This window comes from Triticum urartu, chromosome 2A (assembly GCF_056163025.1).
Source record: "Triticum urartu cultivar PI428250 chromosome 2A, HENAU_Tu73, whole genome shotgun sequence".
NCBI lineage: Eukaryota > Viridiplantae > Streptophyta > Magnoliopsida > Poales > Poaceae > Triticum > Triticum urartu.
The window spans coordinates 432,084,715-432,107,155 of NC_141874.1; the positions used below are offsets into that span (position 1 = coordinate 432,084,715).

The following is a 22,441-nucleotide window of genomic DNA, read 5'->3' on the forward strand; positions in this document are numbered from 1 at the left end:
TAAAATCATGAAACTTGGCATGGTGTCATGTCATGGTAGTACCATGCCGTGGTAAAAAAATTGGCCGAATAGGAACAAATTTTGGTATAAGCTTCTTGCAAATCGGAGCTTCTCTCAAGAAGGCTCGTGGTTCTGGGAGGGAACGTGTCACCTTTGTGTGCATAATTCAAATTTGAAATACATGCACATGTTTCAGTGCACCAAAGTTGGTTGAAAAATCACATGTGTGTCCTCAGGTAAATTTCTAGGTTCCATGCAAGAAATGGGAATGAAATTCAAAATTCTGGGCATCGTGGCTGGGTTGGAAACATTGAGAAACTTAGTTTTTTCTAATTCCTGTAAATCCAAAACACGCATGAAAATAATGAAACTTGGCTTGGTGCCATGTGCTACCTCTTGAGCTTGCGTTGGATTTCCCCGAAGAGGAAGCGATGATGCAGCAGAGTAGCATAAGTATTTCCCTCAGTTTTTGAGAACCAAGGTATCAATCCAGTAGGAGGCCACGCTCAAGTCCCTCGTACCTGCACAAAACGATAGTTACTCGCAACCAATGCGATTAGGGGTTGTCAATCCCTTCACGGTCACTTACGAGAGTGAGATCTGATAGATATAATATTTTTGGTATTTTTGATATAGAGATGCAAAGTGAAAAGTAAAAGGCAAAGTAAAAAAGCAAAGCAAAATTAAAGTGATGGAGATTAATATGATGAGAATAGATCCGGGGGCCATAGGTTTCACTAGTGGCTTCTCTCAAGAGCATAAGTATTCTACGGTGGGTGAACAAATTACTGTTGAGCAATTGACAGAATTGAGCATAGTTATGAGAATATCTAGGCATGATCATGTATATAGGCATCACGTCCGTGACAAGTAGACTGAAACGATTCTGCATCTACTACTATTACTCCACTCATCGACCGCTATCCAGCATGCATCTAGAGTATTAAGTTAAAAACAGAGTAACGCTTTAAGCAAGATGACATGATGTAGAGAGATAAATTCATGCAATATGAAATAAACCCCATCTTGTTATCGTCAATGGCAACGATGCAATACGTGCCTTGCTGCCCCTTTTGTCACTAAGAAAGGACACCGCAAGATCAAACCCAAAGCTAAGCACTTCTCCCATGGCAAGAACTACCAATCTAGTTGGCCAAACCAAACGGATAATTCGAAGAGACTTGCAAAGATAACCAATCATACATAAAAGAATTCAGAGAAGATTCAAATATTATTCATAGATAGACTTTATCATAAACCCACAATTCATCGGTCTCAACAAACATACCGCAAAAAGAATATTACATCGAATAGATCTCCACAAGAGAGGGGGAGAACTTTGTATTGAGATCCAAAAAGAGAGAAGAAGCCATCTAGCTACTAACTATGGACCCGAAGGTCTGAGGTAAACTACTCACACTTCATCGGAGAGGCTATGATGATGTAGAAGCCCTCCGTGATGACGGCCCTCTCCGGCGGAGCTCTGGAACAGGCCCCAAGATGGGATCTCGTGGATACAGAAAGTTGCGGCGGTGGAATTAGGTTTTTGGCTCCTTGTTCTGATCGTTTGAGGGTATGTAGGTATATAAAGGAGGAAGGAGTACGTCGGTGGAGCACCGAGGGGCCCACGAGGTAGGGGGCGCGCCCTAGGGGGTGCGCCCCCCACCCTCGTGACCGCCTCTTTGACCCTTGGAGTAGGGTCCAAGTCTCCTGGATCACCTTCGGTGAGAAAATCACATTCCCGAAGGTTTTATTCCGTTTGGACTCCGTTTGATATTCTGTTTCTCCGAAATACTAAAAAAGGCAAAAAAACAGCAATTCTGGGCTGGGCCTCCGGTTAATAGGTTAGTCCCAAAAATAATATAAAAGTGGAAAATAAAGCCCAATATAGTCCAAAACAGTAGATAATATAGCATGGAGCAATCAAAAATTATAGATACGTTGGAGACGTATCAGGCATCCCCAAGCTTAATTCCTACTCGTCCTCGAGTAGGTAAATGATAAAAGAGAATTTTTGATGCGGAGTGCTACTTGGCATAATTTCAATGCAAATCTTCTTAATTGTGATATGAATATTCAGATTCGAAAGATTCAAGACAAAAGTTTATATTGACATAAAAATAATAATACTTCAATCATACTAACAAAGCAATTATATCTTCTCAAACTAACATGGCCAAAGAAAGTTATCCCTACAAAATCATATAGTCTGGCTATGCTCTATCGTCACCACACAAAGTATTTAAATCATGCACAACCCCGATGACAAGCCAAGCAATTGTTTCATACTCTAACTTTTTCAAAAACTTTTTCAATCTTCACGCAATACATGAGCGTGAGCCATGGATATAGCACTATAGGTGGGATAGAATGGTGGTTGTGGAGAAGACAAAAAAGGGGAAGATAGTCTCACATCAACTAGGCGTATCAACGGGCTAAGCATATGCCCATCAATAGATATCAATGTGAGTGAGTAGGGATTGCCATGCAACGGATGCACTAGAGCTATAAGTATATGAAAGCTCATCAAAAGAAACTAAGTGGGTGTGCATCCAACTTGCTTGCTCACGAAGACCTAGGGCATTTTGAGGAACCCATCATTGGAATATAAAAGCCAAGTTCTATAATGTAAAATTCCCACTAGTATATGAAAGTGATAACATGAGACACTCTCTACTATGAAGATCATGGTGCTACTTTGAAGCACAAGTGTGGTAAAAGGATAGTAACATTGTCCCTTCTCTCTTTTTCTCTCATTTTTTTATTTGGGCCTTTTCTCTTTTTTATGGCCTCTTTTCTTTCTCCTTTTTTTGGGCTTCTTTGGCCTCTTTTATTTATTTTTCGTCTGGAGTCTCATCCCGACTTGTGGGGGAATCATAGTCTCCATCATCCTTTCCTCACTGGGACAATGCTCTAATAATGATGATCATCACACTTTTATTTTTCTTACAACTCAACAATTACAACTCTATACTTAGAACAAAATATGACTCTATATGAATGCCTCCGGCGGTGTACCGGGATATGCAATATGACAATGATGGAGTCTGTCATAATAAACGGAACGGTGGAAATTTGCATGGCAATATATCTCGGAATGGCTATGGAAATGCCATAATAGGTAGGTATGGTGGCTGTTTTGAGGAAGGTATATGGTGGGTGTATGATACCGGCGAAAGGTGTGCGGTATTAGAGAGGCTAGCAAAGGTGGAAGGGTGAGAGTGCGTATAATCCATGGACTCAACATTAGTCATAAAGAACTCGTATACTTATTGCAAAAATCTAGAAGTTATCAAAGCAAAGTATTACGCGCATTCTCCTAGGGGGATAGATTGCTAGGAAAATACCATCGCTCGTCCCCGACCGCCACTCATAAGGAAGACAATCAATAAATAAATCATGCTCCGACTTCATCACATAACAGTTCACCATACGTGCATGCTATGGGAATCACAAACTTTAACACAAGTATTCTTTAAATTCACAACTACTCAACTAGCATGACTCTAATATTATCACCTCCATATCTCAAAACAATTATCAAGTATCAAACTTTTCTTAGTATTCAACACACTCAAAAGAAAGTTTCACAAATCTTGAATACCAAGCATATTATTATTAAGCAAATTACCATGCTATTAAGAGACTCTCAAAATAATCTAAGTGAAGCATGAGAGATCAATAGTTTCTTTAAAACAAATCCATCACCGTGCTCTAAAAGATCTAAGTGAAGCACATAGAGCAAAATTATAACGCTCAAAAGATATAAGTGAAGCACATAGAGCAAAACTACATAGCTCAAAAGATATTAGTATTCTATCAAATTTTAATTCATGTATGGCTCTCTCAAAAGGTGTGTACAGAAAGGATGATTGTGGCATACTAAAACACAAAGACAAAAATAATACAAGACGCTCCAAGCAAAACACATACCATGTTGGTGAATAAAAATATAGCTCCAAGTAAATTAGCGATGGAAGTGGACGAAAGAGGGGATGCTTTCCGGGGCATCCCCAAGCTTTGACTTTTTGGTGTCCTTGGATTATCTTGGGGGTGCCATGGGCATCCCCAAGCTTAGGCTCTTGCCACTCCTTGTTCCATAATCCATCAAAAGAATTCACCCAAAACTTGAAAACTTCACAACACAAAACTTAAAGTAGAAAACTCGTGAGCTCCGTCAGCGAAAGAAAACAAAAGACCACTTCAAGGTACTGTAATGAACTCATTCTTTATTTATATTGGTGTTAACCCTACTGTATTCCAACTTCTATATGGATTATAAACTATTTTACTAACCATAGATTCATCAAAATAAGCAAACAACACACGAAAAATAGAATCTGTCAAAAACAGAACAGTCTGTAGTAATCTGTAGCTAGCGCAAGATATGGAACCCCAAAAATTCTAAAATAAATTGCTGGACGTGAGGAATTTATCTATTAATCATCTTCAAAAATAATTAACTAAATATCACTCTTCAAATAAAAATGACATTAGTTCTCGTGAGCGCTAAAGTTTCTGTTTTTTTACAGCAAGTTCAACAAGACTTTCCCCAAGTCTCCCCAACGGTTCTACTTGGCACAAACACTAATTAAGCACAAAAAACACAACCAAAACAGAGGCTAAATAATTTATTTATTAAATAACAGCAAGGAAAAATATTGGGTTGTCTCCCAACAAGCGCTTTTCTTTAAAGCCTTATAGCTAGGCATTGGTAATTTTAATGATGCTCACAAGAAAGACAAGAATTGAAGCACAAAAGGAGCATCATAAAGCATGTGACAAACACATCTAAGTCTAACATACTTCCTATGCATAGGCATCTTAAAGGCAAAAAAATTATCATAGCAAGCAAAAACTATCATATGCAAGGAAGCGGAAAGAAACAATAGCAATCTCAACATAACGAGAGGTAATTTAGTAACATGAAAATTTCTAAAACCATATTTTCCTCTCTCATAGTAATTACATGTAGGATCATAAGCAAATTCAACAATATAGGTATCACGAAACATATTCTTAACAGGATCCACATGTATGCAAAGTTGAGACTCTTCCAAAATAGTGGGATTAACATTAACTAAAGTCATGACGTTTCCAAACCCACTTTAATATTATTGCAAACATTATGATCAATCTCATATTCATCATGGGGTTTAAATAAATTTTCAAGATCAAAAGAAGAATCACCCCAATCATGATCGTTGCAACAAGTAGAGGACATAGTAAAACTAGCATCCCCAAGCTTAGGGTTTTGCATATTATTAGCACAATTGACATTCATAGAATTTATACTATCATCATTGCAATCATGCTTTCTATTCAAAGATCTATAGTGAATCGCTTCATAAAGTAATTCATCACACTTTTCATATTCACGAATTTCAAGCAAAACCTCATAAAGATAATCTAGTGCACAAAACTCACTAGCAATTGGTTCATCATAATTGGATCTCTTAAAAAGATTAGCAAGTGGATGAGGATCCATAGATCTTAGGTTCTCTGTTTAGTAATAAATAAACAACTATTCCCACCATACGAGCAAACAAGAAACGGGCAAAAGAGGCAAGTTGGGAAAGAGAAGGGGAACGGAGAGAGAGGGTGAATAAAACGGCAAGGGTGAAGTGGGGGAGAGGAAAATGAGAGGCAAATGGCAAATAATGTAATGCGAGAGATAGGGATTGTGATGGGTACTTGGTATGTTGAATTTTTGCGTAGACTCCCCGGCAACGGCGCCAAAAATTCTTCTTGCTACCTCTTGAGCTTGCATTGGATTTCCCCGAAGAGGAAGGGATGATGCATCAGAGTAGCGTAAGTATTTCCCTCGGTTTTTGAGACAAGTAGCCCGAAACGATTCTGCATCTAGTACTATTACTCCACTCATCGACCGCTATCCAGCATGCATCTAGAGTATTAAGTTAAAAACAGAGTAACGCTTTAAGCAAGATGACATGATGTAGAGAGATAATTCATGCAATATGAAATAAACCCCATCTTGTTATCCTCGATGGCAACGATGCAATACGTGCCTTGCTGCCCCTTCTGTCACTAAGAAAGGAAACTGCAAGATCAAACCCAAAGCTAAGCACTTCTCCCATGGCAAGAACTACCAATCTAGTTGGCCAAACTAAACGGATAATTCGAAGAGACTTGCAAAGATAACCAATCATACATAAAAGAATTCAGAGAAGATTCAAATATTATTCATAGATAGACTTTATCATAAACCCACAATTCATCGGTCTCAACAAACATACCGCAAAAAGAAGATTACATCGAATAGATCTCCACAAGAGAGGGGGAGAACTTTGTATTGAGATCCAAAAAGAGAGAAGAAGCCATCTAGCTACTAACTATGGACCCGAAGGTCTGAGGTAAACTACTCACACTTCATCGGAGAGGCTATGATGATGTAGAAGCCCTCCGTGATGACGGCCCTCTCCAGCGGAGCTCCGGAACAGGCCCCAAGATGGGATCTCATGGATACAGAAAGTTGCGGCGGTGGAATTAGGTTTTTGGCTCCTTGTTCTGATCGTTTGGGGGTACGTAGGTATATATAGGAGGAAGGAGTACATCGGTGGAGCACCGAGGGGCCCATGAGGCAGGGGGCGCGCCCTAGGGGGGGCGCCCCCCACCCTCGTGACCGCCTCTTTGACTCCTTGGAGTAGGGTCCAAGTCTCCTGGATCACGTTCGGTGAGAAAATCACGTTCCCAAAGGTTTTATTCCGTTTGGACTCCGTTTGATATTCTGTTTCTCCGAAATACTGAAATAGGCAAAAAAACAACAATTCTGGGTTGGGCCTACGCTTAATAGGTTAGTCCCAAAAATAATATAGAAGTGGAAAATAAAGCCCAATATAGTCCAAAATAGTAGATAATATAGCATGGAGAAATCAAAAATTATAGATACATTGGAGACGTATCACCATGACATGGAACCAACATGTTGTGGTAAATTTGCAGTTCGATTTGCGAAGGCGCACACATTAAAACAATCAACAAAGTCATTTTGGAACAAGTGTTGTCACGTTACAATCGGAAACACAAGTATTATTGAAACCGTGGGCGTTCTACTTACTAGTACCATTTACGTGCCGCCACGCGTCCCCATTTTTTATTAGCTAGGAGGCGCCGTGCAGGATAGCTATTTGAGTACGAGAGGCGTGCGATCAGACCCCTGCGCGTGCTTATCGGGAGGAGAGCCCTTTGACCTCCATCTGCCGTCCACCTCTCTCCAAAGGTCTCCATTAATGGCGCCCGAGCCTCTGTTTAATGGCGTGGCTATGTCTCACTCGACTGAGATTTAAGAGAGAAAAAAGAAAATCTGAAAGCACAGATCTTGATGTAAGATCCAACGGACCTATATAGCATCTACTGCGACTTATAGCAAGACTGATGAATATATAAGGATGATTAATTTTTTTATCAAAGAAGGGCTTGCACCTTCCGATTTTCATTACTGAAAACCACCATAATTCACAAGAAGTTCAGCACAACTCCAGCCTAACACGAAGGACTAAAAGCTACCAGATTGAAATCGCAACATCCCAAGAGGCCAACAAAGGCTAAATATCCATGCTAGAACCCAACATTTCACAACCGGCGACACAATCCACATCCTAAACCGATTATTACATCAAAAGAAACCAGGAAACTAGTCTCCATGTCGAGCGGCGATGAGCTCTTTCGTGTCCTCAAGAAGCTGCTTGAGAACATCCATGGATTCCTCCACCAGCCTTTGGCGCTCATTGCGGAGCATGTCATTATCGTCCATAAATTTCTTGACGATGATGTCGGTCCTCTTCAATAAGGCACTGGTCTCCTCCTGCTGGTCTGAACTTCGGACGATCTTCTCCCTCAGCAGGTCGCGCTCGGCCCGGAGCATCTCATTGCCCTCCCTTAGTTGCCGGATGACGCCGGTAGCCTGTTCAAACGAGGCTTTCATGTCGTCTGCAACCTCGCCCAGCCGGAGATCTGATCCATCTGGCTATGGACGATCGCATGCATTTGCCTGTAACAACCGTCGCCTGCCCGCGAGAAATTTTCCTAGGCCGCCGCGGCGTGGCGGGACATCTCTGCTGCATTCGTGGCGCGGCGGGACATCTCTGCTACTTCCGCGGCATGGCCGGACCAGTCTGCTGCATCGACGGTGCGGCGGGACCTCCGTGCTGCTTCAGCGGCGCGGCGGGACCTCTGTGTTGCTACTCCCGCGCGGCGGGAGATGTTGGCTGCTCTCGCAGCAAGGCGGGAGATCTCTCATGCTTCCGCTTCCATGCTCGCCTCTCCCTGGTGGCAATCTCTCGACCCCAGAACTCACGCTAGCCATGGCAGATGCAAGGGAAGGATGTTGAATGACTTATTGTTTTTGTGGATGAGGAGTTGAGGAGGAATGTGCAGCCATCTTGGCATACTAGTATTTATAACCGAGTACTAATACGCTCCTAAGTGGGAGACCGTTTAGGTTGTGATCGGTGTGAACAGGTTTGCAATTCAATATACTCCCCTTTTGTAAGGCCCCGCTTTGGAAAGGTGCGTGCATGCAACCATTTCATTGGTTGCATTGAAAGCCATTGTTGTTGGTGCCATGGCTGAAAAATTAATATACTTCATGCGTGCTTTTTCATTGGCTGCATGCATGTGAGAGAGTGCATTGGGAGTGAAATGAAAGAATTAATGTGAGAAAATTACTATGTGTCTTGGTCTAAGAGAAATTGTCTTTAGGCCTAATAAACCCGGACGGAGGGAGTAGCGTGGTACTAATACGCTCCTAAGTGGGAAACCGTTTAGGTTGTGATCGGTGTGAACAGGTTTGCAATTCAATATAGCGTGGTACTAATACGCTCCTAAGTGGGAAACCATTTAGGTTGTGATCGGTGTGAACAGGTTTGCAATTCAATATAGCGTGGAGTAATTTGCAATTCAAATTTTAGTTTTTCCATTTTATAAGGCTCGGTTTGGTTGTTCCCCAACACATGTTCATATTCCAAGGTGCATTAAATCATTGCATGCAAGTATTAAGAGAAATTGACCAATGCATGTACTTTATGCATGCATGCATTGCAATTAATGCATTGATAAACATAATTTTTTGAGAAAACAAGAGCATTAATTAGGTGCTTTTGCAAACTACAAAAAAATATTCCACCACTCACCATCTTGGTTGGTGAGATTTTTGAATTAAGCCCTATAAACCGGAAAGGAGGGAGTACTGCTGTGTACGTGCAATAACTAGCACCGTCGTATACATATCTTACGGCTAATGGGGCGTTCGACGGGAATAGCCGCGTGGCGAGCTCTAGGCTAGTCTTTTTTTCAGACGCATTAAACCTATCTCTCGGGACTTCTCGCACGCACCATCGTGCCACCCACAAAAACTTGTACTCTGAGTTTAGTAGTACGTTATACAAGAAGAGAAGAGGTGCACGCACGCACTCGTCCTCTCACACACGCGTCTGTTTTTCTCGAAAAGGAGGATGATGACCCCCGGCCTCTACATCTGGGAGTCACACACGCATCTGTAGATACGAATTGTAGTGTTCTCAACCATCCGATTGGCTCTATCATGGATGTACCTATATACTAAAACATGTCTAGATACATCTATATTTTGACAAATGGAAGGCATGTATTGTGGAACGGAGGGAGTGCTTGTCATCAAAATGGATAAAAAGGGACGTATCTAGAACTAAAATATGTCTACATACATCTCCTTTTATTCATTTTGATGACAAGTAGTACTTCTTACCCAAAGGAACTTTATATCCAACAGACACAAAGGGGTTGTTTGGTTTGCGACTAACTTTGCCAAAGATTTCCCCACTCTAAGTTTAGGCAAGTTTGACCAACTTAGGTGAGTGTTTGGTTCAAGCCACACCTTAGGCAAGCCACACTTGGACCCCACATGGCATACGCACAAAAAGTGTGGCAAGATTCCCTTAGGCTTGCCAACTTGTGGCTCTTATTTTGATGAACTAACCTTAGTCAAGTTTGGCAAAAATGTGTGGCAAAGTATGGCAATGCTAGTCCTAAAACCAAACATCCCCAAAATATACGTTCGACTATTGGAAATTACTGATCTGATGTCGAAGTAATTGCTGCATCGCCACCAAAACCCACCATTTCTTAAGCTAAAGTAGACCAAGGTAATCCCTATATTAGCATATTACTAAGATAAATAGAAGGCACTGTAGAAACATTTAGGACATGAGCTTGTCAATCTGAATGTGGAGGGACACAAGCTTAGCCCCGGCCAGCAGCTTGGGCGGAACTGTCAAGAAGGTCAGCTCCTGCACGTCGACGTCGCCGGGATCCTTGCTACTTGTCACCTCCATTTCCACCTTGACGGCGTCTGTCGTGCCTTTGGGCTCCCCCGACGGGCCATTCACCCACAGCTTGGCCACGTAGTGCGGTAGTGGGGACGCCCCCGCTCTGATGCAGATGACCGACACGGCGATAGGCGCGCCGATGTCGAGCACGCCGCCGACCAAGAAAAACGCGCGGCGGTCCTCCTCCGTGAACAGCAAGAGTTGTGGCTTCGACAGTGGCACTTGCAGCTAAAGCACCTTGTCGTACTGGATCCTGTGCACGGGCATGGGATGCGCAGTGCTAATGTGGTGGTAGAGCGCCGGCGGCGGGCCTTCGTAGCCGCAAACGGGCACGGGACATTTGCAGGGCGTGAGCGGACACACGCTCTGGTGATCGGCGAGCTTGTGGTAAGTGAGGTAGAGCCCACATCCTTCGTGCGGGCACTCCACCCTCACCGACGAAAGGACGGAGTCCACCGCCATGTTCCGCACGTCGAAGCCACCGCAGTGCTCGCACTTCTGGCACTGCCGCTGGTTCCCGAGGCGCTCGACGCGGCAGTCCGCGTAGGCCAGGTGCCCTCCCTTGCACTGCAGAAATCAATCGAATAGCGCATCAATCAAGAAACCTGCACCTTGCTCAATCAGCCGAATGGACGAGGTGAATTCGAACCTCATACACTGGAGGCGTCAAGGGAAGGAGGCACAAGGGGCAGTGGAGCACGGTGAGGTCCATCGAGACCTTAGAGAGCTCCATCGTCGGGTCCTGTTCGGTCTGCATGATCTCACCCTCCTCGTGCACAACCATCTCTCGACTTGGGCCGGGGTATTACAAAGCTTTACCGTCACATATTTTATACTACTTCAAGGTGCATTAAATCAACACATGCAAGTACTCCCTCCGGTCCTTTTTACTCCGCACATTAGCTTTGTCTGAAATCAAAGTTTTCTAAGTTTGACCAAATTTATATTAAAAAATATTAACATCTATAACATCCAATAAATAAAATATGAAAATATATTTCGAGATGGATCTAATAATAAATATGTTGTTATGTGAACGTTAATATTTTTTTGTATAAATTTGGTCAAAGTTGGATGAGATTGACTTCAGACAAACCTAATATGCAGAGTAAAAAGGACCAGAGGGAGTATCAAAAGGAGAGTCACGGCATGCATGCATGTGTTGTAATTAATGCATCGGTAAACGGAAATTATTGAAATATATCGAGTGCAGTGCTTTGATGTGTCGCGTCAACTCGTACATCAACGAGAAGTTTGATTATCCTCTCCCTCGCGGACTTAACTGCACCTGCCTTTGGCTGTATGATAGGTTGGCCACACACCTGTCGGGCCCACCTGTCATACATGCAAAGGCAGGAGAGTCCCTCCCTCGCCCATGAGCGTGATGGCTGGCAAGACTAGGAGAATCTTTCGCTACACGCTCTCCCTCCCGCACGCGGTGGACATGCAGCAGTTCAATCAGTGTCAGATGGCCAGAAGCGTACTGTAGTACTCCTCCAGTGCAGTAGTACTCCATCATTGTTCGACTTCCCGAAGAGGCAAAGAGCCAAGCGCAGCCCGGACGCTCATGTGGCAGTTTCACGTGTAGAGTAGTCTAGGATAGCGTGTACCGTGCCTGTAAGCTTAAAATCGTTGGAGTCGGCTCCATGCTATGTGGCCGTCTTGAAGTTTTTAAAAAAATTAAAATAGTCTTCTGGCCCTACCTAACACCCTGGTGATTGTAGTTTGCACGCTCATCTGGTCAAGACAGGAATATATATTTTAATTTGTTTTTTTCGAAAAGGGGGGACTCCCTGGCCTCTGCATCACAACGATGCATATGGCCACATATATTTTAATTTGTGGTGGGTAAATGTTAGAGGTTGCAGGAAATATATTGTACACTGCGGGTCTTTCAGCCAAGTTTAGAGGCAAGCATGTGGGGCCAGTGCTATGATGTGTCGCGTTAACTCGTACAACGAGAAGAAGCTTGATTGTACTACATGCCTTCTCCCTCACCCATGCGCGCGGTTGCTCGCAAACGAGGACATGCTTTTGCTTAGTAGTACTTCTACAACAAGCTATCCGTCCCGCTCGCGGTGGACGGACATGCAGCAGTGGATTCAACACTGTAGAAGCAGTAGTAGTAACATCATTGTTCGTCTTCTCGAAGAGGCAAAGAGCCAAGCGCAAACCGAACGTTGCAGTTGCGAACATTGGAGCACGCATATAGCCAGGCTCTTGGATGAGACAAAATTGCTATGTGAGCCCACTATTGTACTAGTACGTACAACTACTTGCTAGTATAGCCCCACCACTCCAATCCATCTACTCCCAAGTCTCTGCGCAACACTGCTCACTCCAATCCAAGACCAAGTGACCAGAAGCCACAAGCACCTATGGAGGCGATGGACGCGAGCGGCAGTCGGCTGTGCCAAATCATCCAAGGCGCCGGTCTGCGGCCCCGCACCGCGCAGCGTTTCCAGACGGTGCTGGCGACCACAGGCATTGTTCACGCGGTCATCACCGCCGAGGGAGGAAACCCACAGCTGCCGAAGGGGCCCAATCCTCTGCCCGTGCCATTCTCTCCGACACAGCGCCGGCTCGGGAGGTCCTCCGACCCTTCTTCCTCCCTGTCGTATTGTTCGCAGATCCAACCTGCCGCCGCCGGCATCCCGGCGACCCTCAGGTATAAGTTCTTCGAAAACGGCCTTGCTTTACTGCCCCAGCTCCCCATGTGTCTGCATGTGCATGTTTTTCTACTCCCATCAGCTATTCCAAAGCCACCTAAATTTTTAGTATTATTAGAGGTAAAGCTACTTCATGCATTTGAATCTAGGGCTTTGTTCAAACAAAGAAGAAAGGGGGGAAAGTTGTAGCATGAATCTTGGACTTGATTCAAAGAGGAAATAATATGGTGAAAGTAGTAGAGACCGGATACCCAACCGGTCTCTTGGTTGAAAAGGGAAATAATGGGAAAACGTAGTACAAACTGGATAAGGAACAAATCTATTATTGGTTGAAAAAAGGATAGAAAGTGGCGGCTGGTGGACAAGTCAACAGAGTATGTCCAGGATTAGATTTGCTGCCATCACATAGTAAAAGGTCTCCAGGATTAGATTTTCTACCCTCACATAGTAAAAGGCCTCAGGATTAGATTTGCTGCCCTCACATAGTAAAAGGTCTCAGGATTAGATTTGCTGCCCTCACATAGTAAAAGGTCTCCAGGATTAGATTTGCTGCCCTCACATAGTAAAAGGTCTCCAGGATTAGATTTGCTGCCCTCACATAGTAAAAGGTCTCCAGGATTAGATTTGCTGCCCTCACATAGTACAAGGTCTCCAGGATTAGGTTTGCTGCCCTCACATAGCATGACTCGGCATCACCACTTTATGCCTCCTTGTAGGTACATTGTGCTGATGCGTCCACTGTCACATGTCCTTATACCAACCTTTTGCTATTGTTAATGTAAGGGTGCATGTAAAATGAAGCGACCACACCGTTACCTTAGGGACAAGTGTAACCAGTGTTATTGTTAATATAATGCCTCCAGTGATAAGATGCAATTAAACTGTGTTACAAATGGCACTCCTGTTGTTTTCCCCAGTATGATAAGTAAGTTGCTCCTTTACGCTGCTGAGTGTCCTGGTGTCCCCACGGTCCCATGCCCTTAAACCAACTCTTTAGCTGCTGTTGATTTACTGTGTCTGGTAAACAAGCAATGCCACCATTAAAGTAATCCCATATTTGAGGAATCCCATTGTTGATCGTAATGCTTCTGGTAACCTGAAGCATTGCTGATGTTTTAAAATTTCTACTGTCCTTGCGTGATTGCCATGAACATAATTAAGATGCTTCTTTTCATTTTGTATATGTTTCATATATTCTTATTGACCAGCAACTGTTTATTTTCTATCTTTTTGTGCAGATAGGGATATCCATTTCATCTTGTTGCTATTGTGACCTTTTGGTGAACTGCAAAAAACACTTTTTTGGAATGAGTGTCTTGTGCAGTTCAACTAAAATGGCACGTGGGCAACATCTCTCAATTTTGTTGGAACTGCACAAAATGGTGATTGGAGTTTCCAAAATCTCTGTCAAGTTCTGCTGGTAATCTCGTGCTACATTTTATTAGCCTTTGCAAGATGGAGCCGTCATTGTCACCACAATGGCACTTTATTTTAGTGGAACTGCACAAAAGGATAAGAAAATTATAGTTGCACCTTACATGAGCCGGACAGCCAACCTTAATGTTCCTCAATTTTAGTGCAACTACTAAAGAAGAACCTGCCAGCTTGCAAGAGCAAGTACTTCTTGCTAGCTGAATGATGCAATCTTTGCTTCATTTCAGGTGAACTGCAGAAAAAGGCGCATGAATTGAATCGTGGAACTCCAGGCAGACCTCATCCAAGTAGAGCTGGAGGTTGAGTTCAAGGAGGCCGCTATTAAAGCGAAATCATGCCCTCCTGTCTCCTTGTTTGTGTTGTGCAAACATGCTGTGCAAACAGGAATACTCAACTACAGATGTTGTGACGATCAAGAGCATTCACCAAGTTCTTCGATTGTATGATATGGCTAGCCAAGATGGATTTAATCCCGATATTCACTTTATCAAAAGGCTCTAATGGGTTGGTTCTGAATCTTGCAAGCTGGGAATCAGTGAGATGTGTAGGCATCTTTGTTGTACTTATTATTTGAATCTTATTTGTTGGTTCTGAATCTTGCAAGCTGGGAATCAATGAGATGTGTAGGCATCTTTGTTGTACTTATTATTTGGATCTTATTTGTTGGTTCTGAATCTTGCAAGCTGGGAATCAATGAGATGTGTAGGCATCTTTGTTGTACTTATTATTTGGATCTTATTTGTTGGTTCTGAATCTTGCAAGCTGGGAAACACGGCATGATGATGCAGAGGACAACAACCATAACAAACAGTTCAAACTTGGTAGTATTATCTTTGTGAAAGTGCAACAAATGTGATGATCATGTGCGTACTGAGAATAATAATTCTAATTGTTGTGCATGTTGATCCTGTGGCACTAATAGAATGAGCGAATGCATTGCTTGTTTGAAGTATAAATGTCTATTAAAGCTAATTAAAGTTAAGTAAAGTGACCACTAACTCCTGTTATTATAGTACCAATACAGACCCGCTCGTGAACCAACGTGTGGCCGAGGGTGCATCTTCTGCCGGGAGTGCAGCGGACGAGGGAGGGGTAGTAACTGTTGTCTCCTATACACACTCAGCTTACTGTTCAATCCAGTTCCCCAAGAGCTGAAAAACGAACTGCTGCCACCGCCTACACACTCGTTCACTCGAAGAGACTCCAATGGCGATCCGAGGGGTGAGCCTGCTGGATATGGACTTCAGCAAGGAGTTCCCCTTTGAGTTCGCTGTTCAGTCCTATGGCTGCACCAAGTTGAATGTGATGTACACCAATGATACGGACTCAGTGAAGCTCTGCCTTGCCTCAGTCCTATGGCTGCACCAGGTTCTGGAGCACTCGCCCGTTTCATCGGCAGCGCCGACTACACCTTCGCTATGGTGGAGAGAAGGAAGAACGCGACGATTTGGCCATCTGGTGCAACAAGCTTGTCGACATCCAGAAGCAATACAAGATCATCAGCAAACGGCAGGAGAAGGACTCCGTGGTTGACCTCGCTGCGACCATCATCGACCCCTGATACGCCAACATGAAAGAAGATGACCTGAAAACGTGGGAAGTACCTCTGAATCTAGCCTACATAACCTACGCGGCCAAGGACGCATACGCATGCTATGACATGTACAGGCAGATCTTGGACATGAGGGTGTGTGTGCTTCCCGTAACCGACGAGTACACGGACAGCCGCAGCGTCATGATCAAGCATGCCAGGAAGGTCTAGATGTTGTACTTTATCTGTTTATAAGCACCTTTATCATCTGAGTGTTTCATGCATTAGCCTATGTGTCGTAATTATCTGTTTTGTCCGAAATATTTCTTTTAAGAACCCATTAACCTGATTGCTTTTTGTGGCTATTTGCTTATGTATTAAACTAGTTCACTTGTCCGTAAAAAAAACTAGTTCACTCGGTTGCCGTGCTTTGAATCTCCTTCCTCCCAACATATTCCCCTCCTCAGGTGGACCCAGCAGGTCTCTGAATTTTCTCCCACTTTCTTTTTCGATGTAAACTGAGTTTTCTCCTAATACTTTCCCCTAGAACCAACTCAACTATCCCACGTCTAGCCTAAAAAATAATAATACCCCACGTAATATTAACTCATCAAATTAAAATGATATTTTATTTCGTAAGTTGAAAGTTCTTACAAAATAATAATAACAATTGTTTATATATAACTTTGCAAGTTAACTCCTAGTGATTGCGTACATAAGCTTGCAAAGATTTTACTGACGTGCAATCATGTGTTTATGTTTTTATAACATTTCTCCATCTAGCCCAACATGATATTTTCACCCAGCCCAGCAAGTCCATGGATTTCGACAAAAATGCAAATGGGATTTAAACGGGCTGCATAGATGCTAAATCATTGTTTCACCCAGCCCACCAAATGGACTAAAAAACAATGGACTGGCTGACATGTGGGCCAGTAGGTCGAAGCCTAAGAAGGCATTGGATTTACATCCAACGGCCGGCATTCTTCTTCAATCTCTCGTCTTCTTGCTCCAGCCGCCCAAAGCAGCGCCGGTCGTGCCGCGTGCTCCTGCCTCTCGTGGCCGGCTATGATGCCGCGGAGGCCTCACCGCCCCCTACTACTCCCACCGCTGGCCTAGGGTATCCCTCTACTCACCCACACCCCCTGTTATTCTGCGGCGACGGCAGCCTCACGCCGCAGCTGTACCAGTGAACCCTCGTACTCCTCTCCGCGTGGGCATCCACTGCCGCGTCTTCCCCGGCTCCGTGTTGTCCCCTTCCTAGGCCTCGCCGTCGTTCACCGCCTTGGTGCTCTCGGCGCGGCGTGGTCAATGTGGTCAACGACCGACTTCCATCGGAAGAGTACTATACGTGGAGAGGCTGACAGCTGGGTCCACGGCCACAGCCTAGTTTTTTTGTGATTTGCCAAGTAAGTCGCTTTGTCAGGCCTGTTGGGCTGCAAATCTTTCAAGACGAGGAGAGCTTCATTCGGCTGGCCGAGAAAATGGCCTATCAGTAATGAGAAATGGGTTGTACATTTTTAAAACACATCAAACCGGCAATTAGTTTCAAATCTCTTTTTTCATTTTGAGATTTTAAATTACATTAATTCTTATGCGTGGAGAATTTGTTGGATTTTATATTGATATACATTTATTTTTAAAATTAGTTTGAATGTGAGTTGAAATTTTGGGATTAAAAACAGTTCGGGCCGCACCGAAATATGCAAAATTTCGTATAATTTTTTAACCGAGGCCACAATATGGGCTGTAATGCTAACAAAAAGAATATGGGCTCCAAAAAAACCTTAAGAATTAGAAAATGGGTTGTAAAACATTAGAAATAATGGCAGATGGGATGTATGTTGTTTTCCACAGATTTGAGGCTTTCCTAAAAAAAAGGTTGACGCACAAGCAGTGACTGTTGGATGTCCATCGAACGGCCGTCGTGCTTCTTCAATCTCTGCTCTTCCTGCTCCAGCCGCTCAAACAAGCGCCGGCGGGACTGCCTGCTCCCTCCTCCCCGCGGCTGGCTGTGCTGCCGTGCAGGCCTCATCGCCCCATCGTACTCCCATCGCTGGCCTAGCCATCCCTCTACTCTCCCACACCTGTTGTTATTCTCCGGCGACGGCAGACGAACCAGTAAACCCTCGTACAGTCGTACTCCCCTCCGTGTGGGAAACAACTGTCAAGTCTTCCCTACCTTTGTGTCGTTCCCTTCCTAGGCCTCGCCGTCGTCCACCGCGCTGGTGCTCTTGGCGCGGCCTGGTCAATGTGGTCAATGGCCAACATGCATCTGAAGTGGACTGTACGTGGAGAGGCCGACAGCTGGGTCCACGGCCGCACGCAAGGAAATGCCTCCTTATTACACGCAAAATAATGATTCTTCCACCTGATATCAGGGACCCACCGAAAGGGCCTCTGTGTTTCACGAAAAAAATGTTACCACCGCTGACAGCTCGGACCCACCAGCTATATCTTCGCACGCAAGGAAGTGCCGCCTTATTACGCACAAAAAAATGAATACTCCCCCTGTTAGTTGGGACCCAGTATAGTGGCAGGCTGACTTGTGGGCCTACTAAGTTGACGGGGACGGAGGGCTTTGTCAACTTAGTCAATATGCACGATTCTAGCTCCAGTGGCCGTACGATGTCCATCCAACGGCCGTAGTGCTTCTTCAACCTCTGGTCTTCTTGCTCCAGCCGCCCAAATCAGTGCCGATCGTGCCTCGTGCTCCTGCCTCCCGTGGTCGGCTGCGATGCGGCGGAGGCCTCACCGCCCCCTACTACTCCCACCGCTGGCAGGCCATCCTTCTACTCACCCACACCCCCTGTTATTCTGCGGCGACGGCAGCCTCACACCGCAGTGAACAAGTGAACCCTTGTACTCCTCTACGTGTGGGCATCCACTACTGCGTCTTCCCCGGCTCCGCGTCGTCCACCGCCCTGGTGCTCTCGGCGCGGTGTGGTCAACGTGGTCAAGGAAAGGCTTCCATCGGACATGGACTGTACGTGGAGAGGCTGACAACTGGGTCCATGGCCGCGGCAAGGAAGTGCCTCCTTATTACGTGCAAAATAATTATTCCTTCACCTGACAGCGGGGACCCACCAAACGGGCCATCGTATTTCACGAAAAAAAAACGTTTGCCCCTGACTGCTGGGACCCACCAGCTACATCTTCGCATGCAAGGAACTGCGTTCGGGCAAAAAAAACGATTCGCCCCCTGACTGTTGGGACCCACCAGCTACATCTTCGCAGGCAAGGAAGTGCCTGACAGTCGGGACCCACCTGGTCGAAGCGTACGTAGCGTTGTCATTCTGGTCGCGAGCGTGTACGTACATATATACTGGTGGATATAGAGGCGTGCACGTGTTGTAGTAGAGGCACGTATGTGTCGTAGTAGAGGAGCGCACGTAGCATGTACACGTACGTACAACGGCCAGGGTGCAAGAAAGAAAATACGGCCATGTATGTGTACATACGGGCGGGGTCTCGAACGCCTACTCGCGCATACGTACGGCCAGTGGTCGTGTACATGGCTGGGTCGGAACGGAGAAACAGCGTCGTCGTCGTGTTCATGGGGAGGCAACAAAATGCGTCGTTTTCATGGGGAGGCAACAGAATGCGTCGTGTTCATCGGGAGGCAACGGAACGCATGGGAGCCGACCGGCTGGGTCGGAACGGAATGCGCGGCCGTGCTCATCGGGAGGGCTTGGACGGAACAGGCGATGGAAACGAGGCCTGGCGTACCGCACAACGGAGGAAACGGACCTCCTACGTTCGGAACGGGGTCCTGTTGATCGGGAGGGGTCTGGCGTGCCGCAAAACGGAGGAAACGGACCTCCTACGGTCAAAACGGGGGTCCTGTTGATCGGGAGGGGTGTGGCGTACCGCAAAACGGACGAAACGGACCTCCTATGGTCGAAACGGGGGTCCTGTTGATCGGGAGGGGTGTGGCGTACCGCAAAACGGACGAAACGGACTTGTGTTGGAGCGCTACGATCGAAACGGGGGTCCTATTCATCGGGAGGGGTGTGGCGTACCGCAAAACGGGACTCCACGGGATACTGTTCATCTCCACCGTCGACCTCCTCCAGCCTCCACGGGCTACCGTCGACCTCCTCCAGCCTCCATGGGCTCCTGTTCATCCAGCCTCCACCGCGCGCTACTCCACCGGCTACTATTCAACCACCCCTCCATGGGCACCCCTCCACCGTCTACTGTTCATCCAGCCCTCCACACCACGGGGTCCTGTTCAACCACCCCTCCACGGGCACCCCTCCACCGTCTACTGTTCATCCAGCCCTCCACCACATCAAGGGGTCCTATTCATCCAGAGGCAACGCCACCACTCACTGTTCATCCAAACCCCCCCCCCCCCCCCCCGCAACGCTCACTGTTCATCCCAGAGGCAGCATCGATCGGCTTCAGTTAGCAGTAGTAGCGAAGGAATCGCTGGATCGGGTTCAGTTAACAGCCATCAATCGATCGCTTGGGTTCAATAACGCATAGCCTGCAGAGCAATCGCTCGGGTTCAGTTAGAGCCCAACGCCTCGCTCGGGTTCAGTTAGAGCCAACGCCTCGCACACACGCGCGTACGTGTATGAGAGAAACGCGCATCGCTCGGCCCCCGACCTCCCACCGTAACCGGGAACTCCCCGAAATTTTCCTCCCCCTCGCTTCTACCAGGGTTTTTTCCGTCATGGACGGCCCAAAGAATGTCATGCAGCTGCGTCTCCGGCCCGCCCAGGATGAAAAGCCCATTTTCTGTCATGATTTTTTGTCATAGAAGTAGGAGCCCACCACATCTATGATGATACCAGGTTTTGTCACAATTATCGTCATAGAAGTGTCATATGTATGACAGAAAAAAATTCGTTCGGCCCAAAATGTCATGGATGTGTCTTTTTTTTGTAGTGTTTACCATTGTCGAAATGTCTTGTAGCCGGGATTCCGAGTCTGATCGAGTCTTCCTGTGAGAAGGAATATCCTTCGTTGACCATGAGAGCTTGTGATGGGCTAAGTTGGGACACCCCTGCAGGGTTTTGAACTTTCGAAAGTCGTGCCCGCGGTTATGGGCAGATGGGAATTTGTTAATATCCGGTTTTAGAGAACTTGACACTTAACTTAATTAAAATGAATCAACCGTGTGTGTAGCCGTGATGGTCTCTTTTCGGCGGAGTTCAGGAAGAGAACACGGTCTCGTGTTATGCTTGAATGTAAGTAGCTTCAGGATCACTTCTTGATCACTATTAGCTTCTCGACCGTGCTTTACTTCTCTTCTCGCTCTCATTTGCGTAAGTTAGCCACCATATATGCTTAGTGCTTGCTGCAGCTCCACCTCACTACCTTTTCCTACCCATAAGCTTAAATAGTCTTGATCTCGTGGGTGTGAGATTGATGAGTCCTCCTGACTCACAGATACTTCCAAACAGTTGCAGGTGTCGATGATACCAGTGCAGATGACGCAACTGAGCTCAAGTGGGATCTCGATGAAGATCGTGTTCATTGTGTTGTTTTGTTTCCAGTTGATCAGTAGTGGAGCCCAGTTGGGACGATCGGGGATCTAGCATTTGGGGTGGTCTTTCTTTATTTTGGTTCCGTAGTCGGACCTTTGTTTGTACCTTGGATGATGTATGATATATTTATGTATTGTGTGAAGTGGCGATTGTAAGCCGACTCTTTATCCCTTTCTTATTCAGTACATGGGATTGTGTGGAGATTACCCCTCTTGCAACAAACCTACCATGCGGCTATGCCTCTAAGTCGTGCCCCGACACGTGGGAGATATAGCTGCATCGTGGGTGTTACACTATATCACAGGTTAAGTGGCCCACCCCCAATCCCTCGGGTTCAACCGCCGTCAATCTCATCCATGGCCCCGCCACTGATCTCCTCTAGCTCGATGTCAACAATTTGCCATCCTACATCGCCATTGAGCCCCTTTTGTCATTTCTGAAGGACACGTTCTGCGACGCTGGCTTGGGATCCACAGCTTCCAAGTCAGACCTCATCGACGGCGACCACGAGGAGGGCACCCTCTCCGGCTCTTCCAAGGGGAAAGAGCCCATCTGCTCTTCCAAGGGGAAAGCGCTCGTCTGCGACATCAGGGAGGGTACCCTACAGCCATGCTCTTCCAAGGGGAAGGAGCCCATCTGCGACAACATGGAGCGCATCCAGGGTCCATGCTCTTCCCACAGGAGCAAGCCCATTCGTGACAAGTGAGGAAACCCATGATTTGTTTTGCTGTGCCTCTTCACAGGGGGAAATCTATGATTTGTTTTGTCGAGTCCCTTTTGAAGCGTAGTGAGAATATGTCCTGTTTTAATTGCTATATCTGGTTGTTTGCAGTATGCCTTGTTTATTTCAGTTTTTCACAATGTGATGCTCTATATGTGCAATTATTTACTATGAGTACATTTCATCAATCTAATTTTAAACGTACCGATAGGAATGCATATATTTGCTTGTTGTTAAGCCTGTTATAGCTAGCATATGCCTCT

General features: G+C 45.6%; 1 pseudogene; it reads right to left on the minus strand.

Annotated features, from left to right (window-relative positions):
• Positions 1-10,196: 10,196 nt before the first annotated feature.
• Positions 10,197-11,667, minus strand: LOC147985354 (E3 ubiquitin-protein ligase SINA-like 7; annotated as a pseudogene).
• Between the last annotated feature and the right edge of the window lie 10,774 nt (positions 11,668-22,441).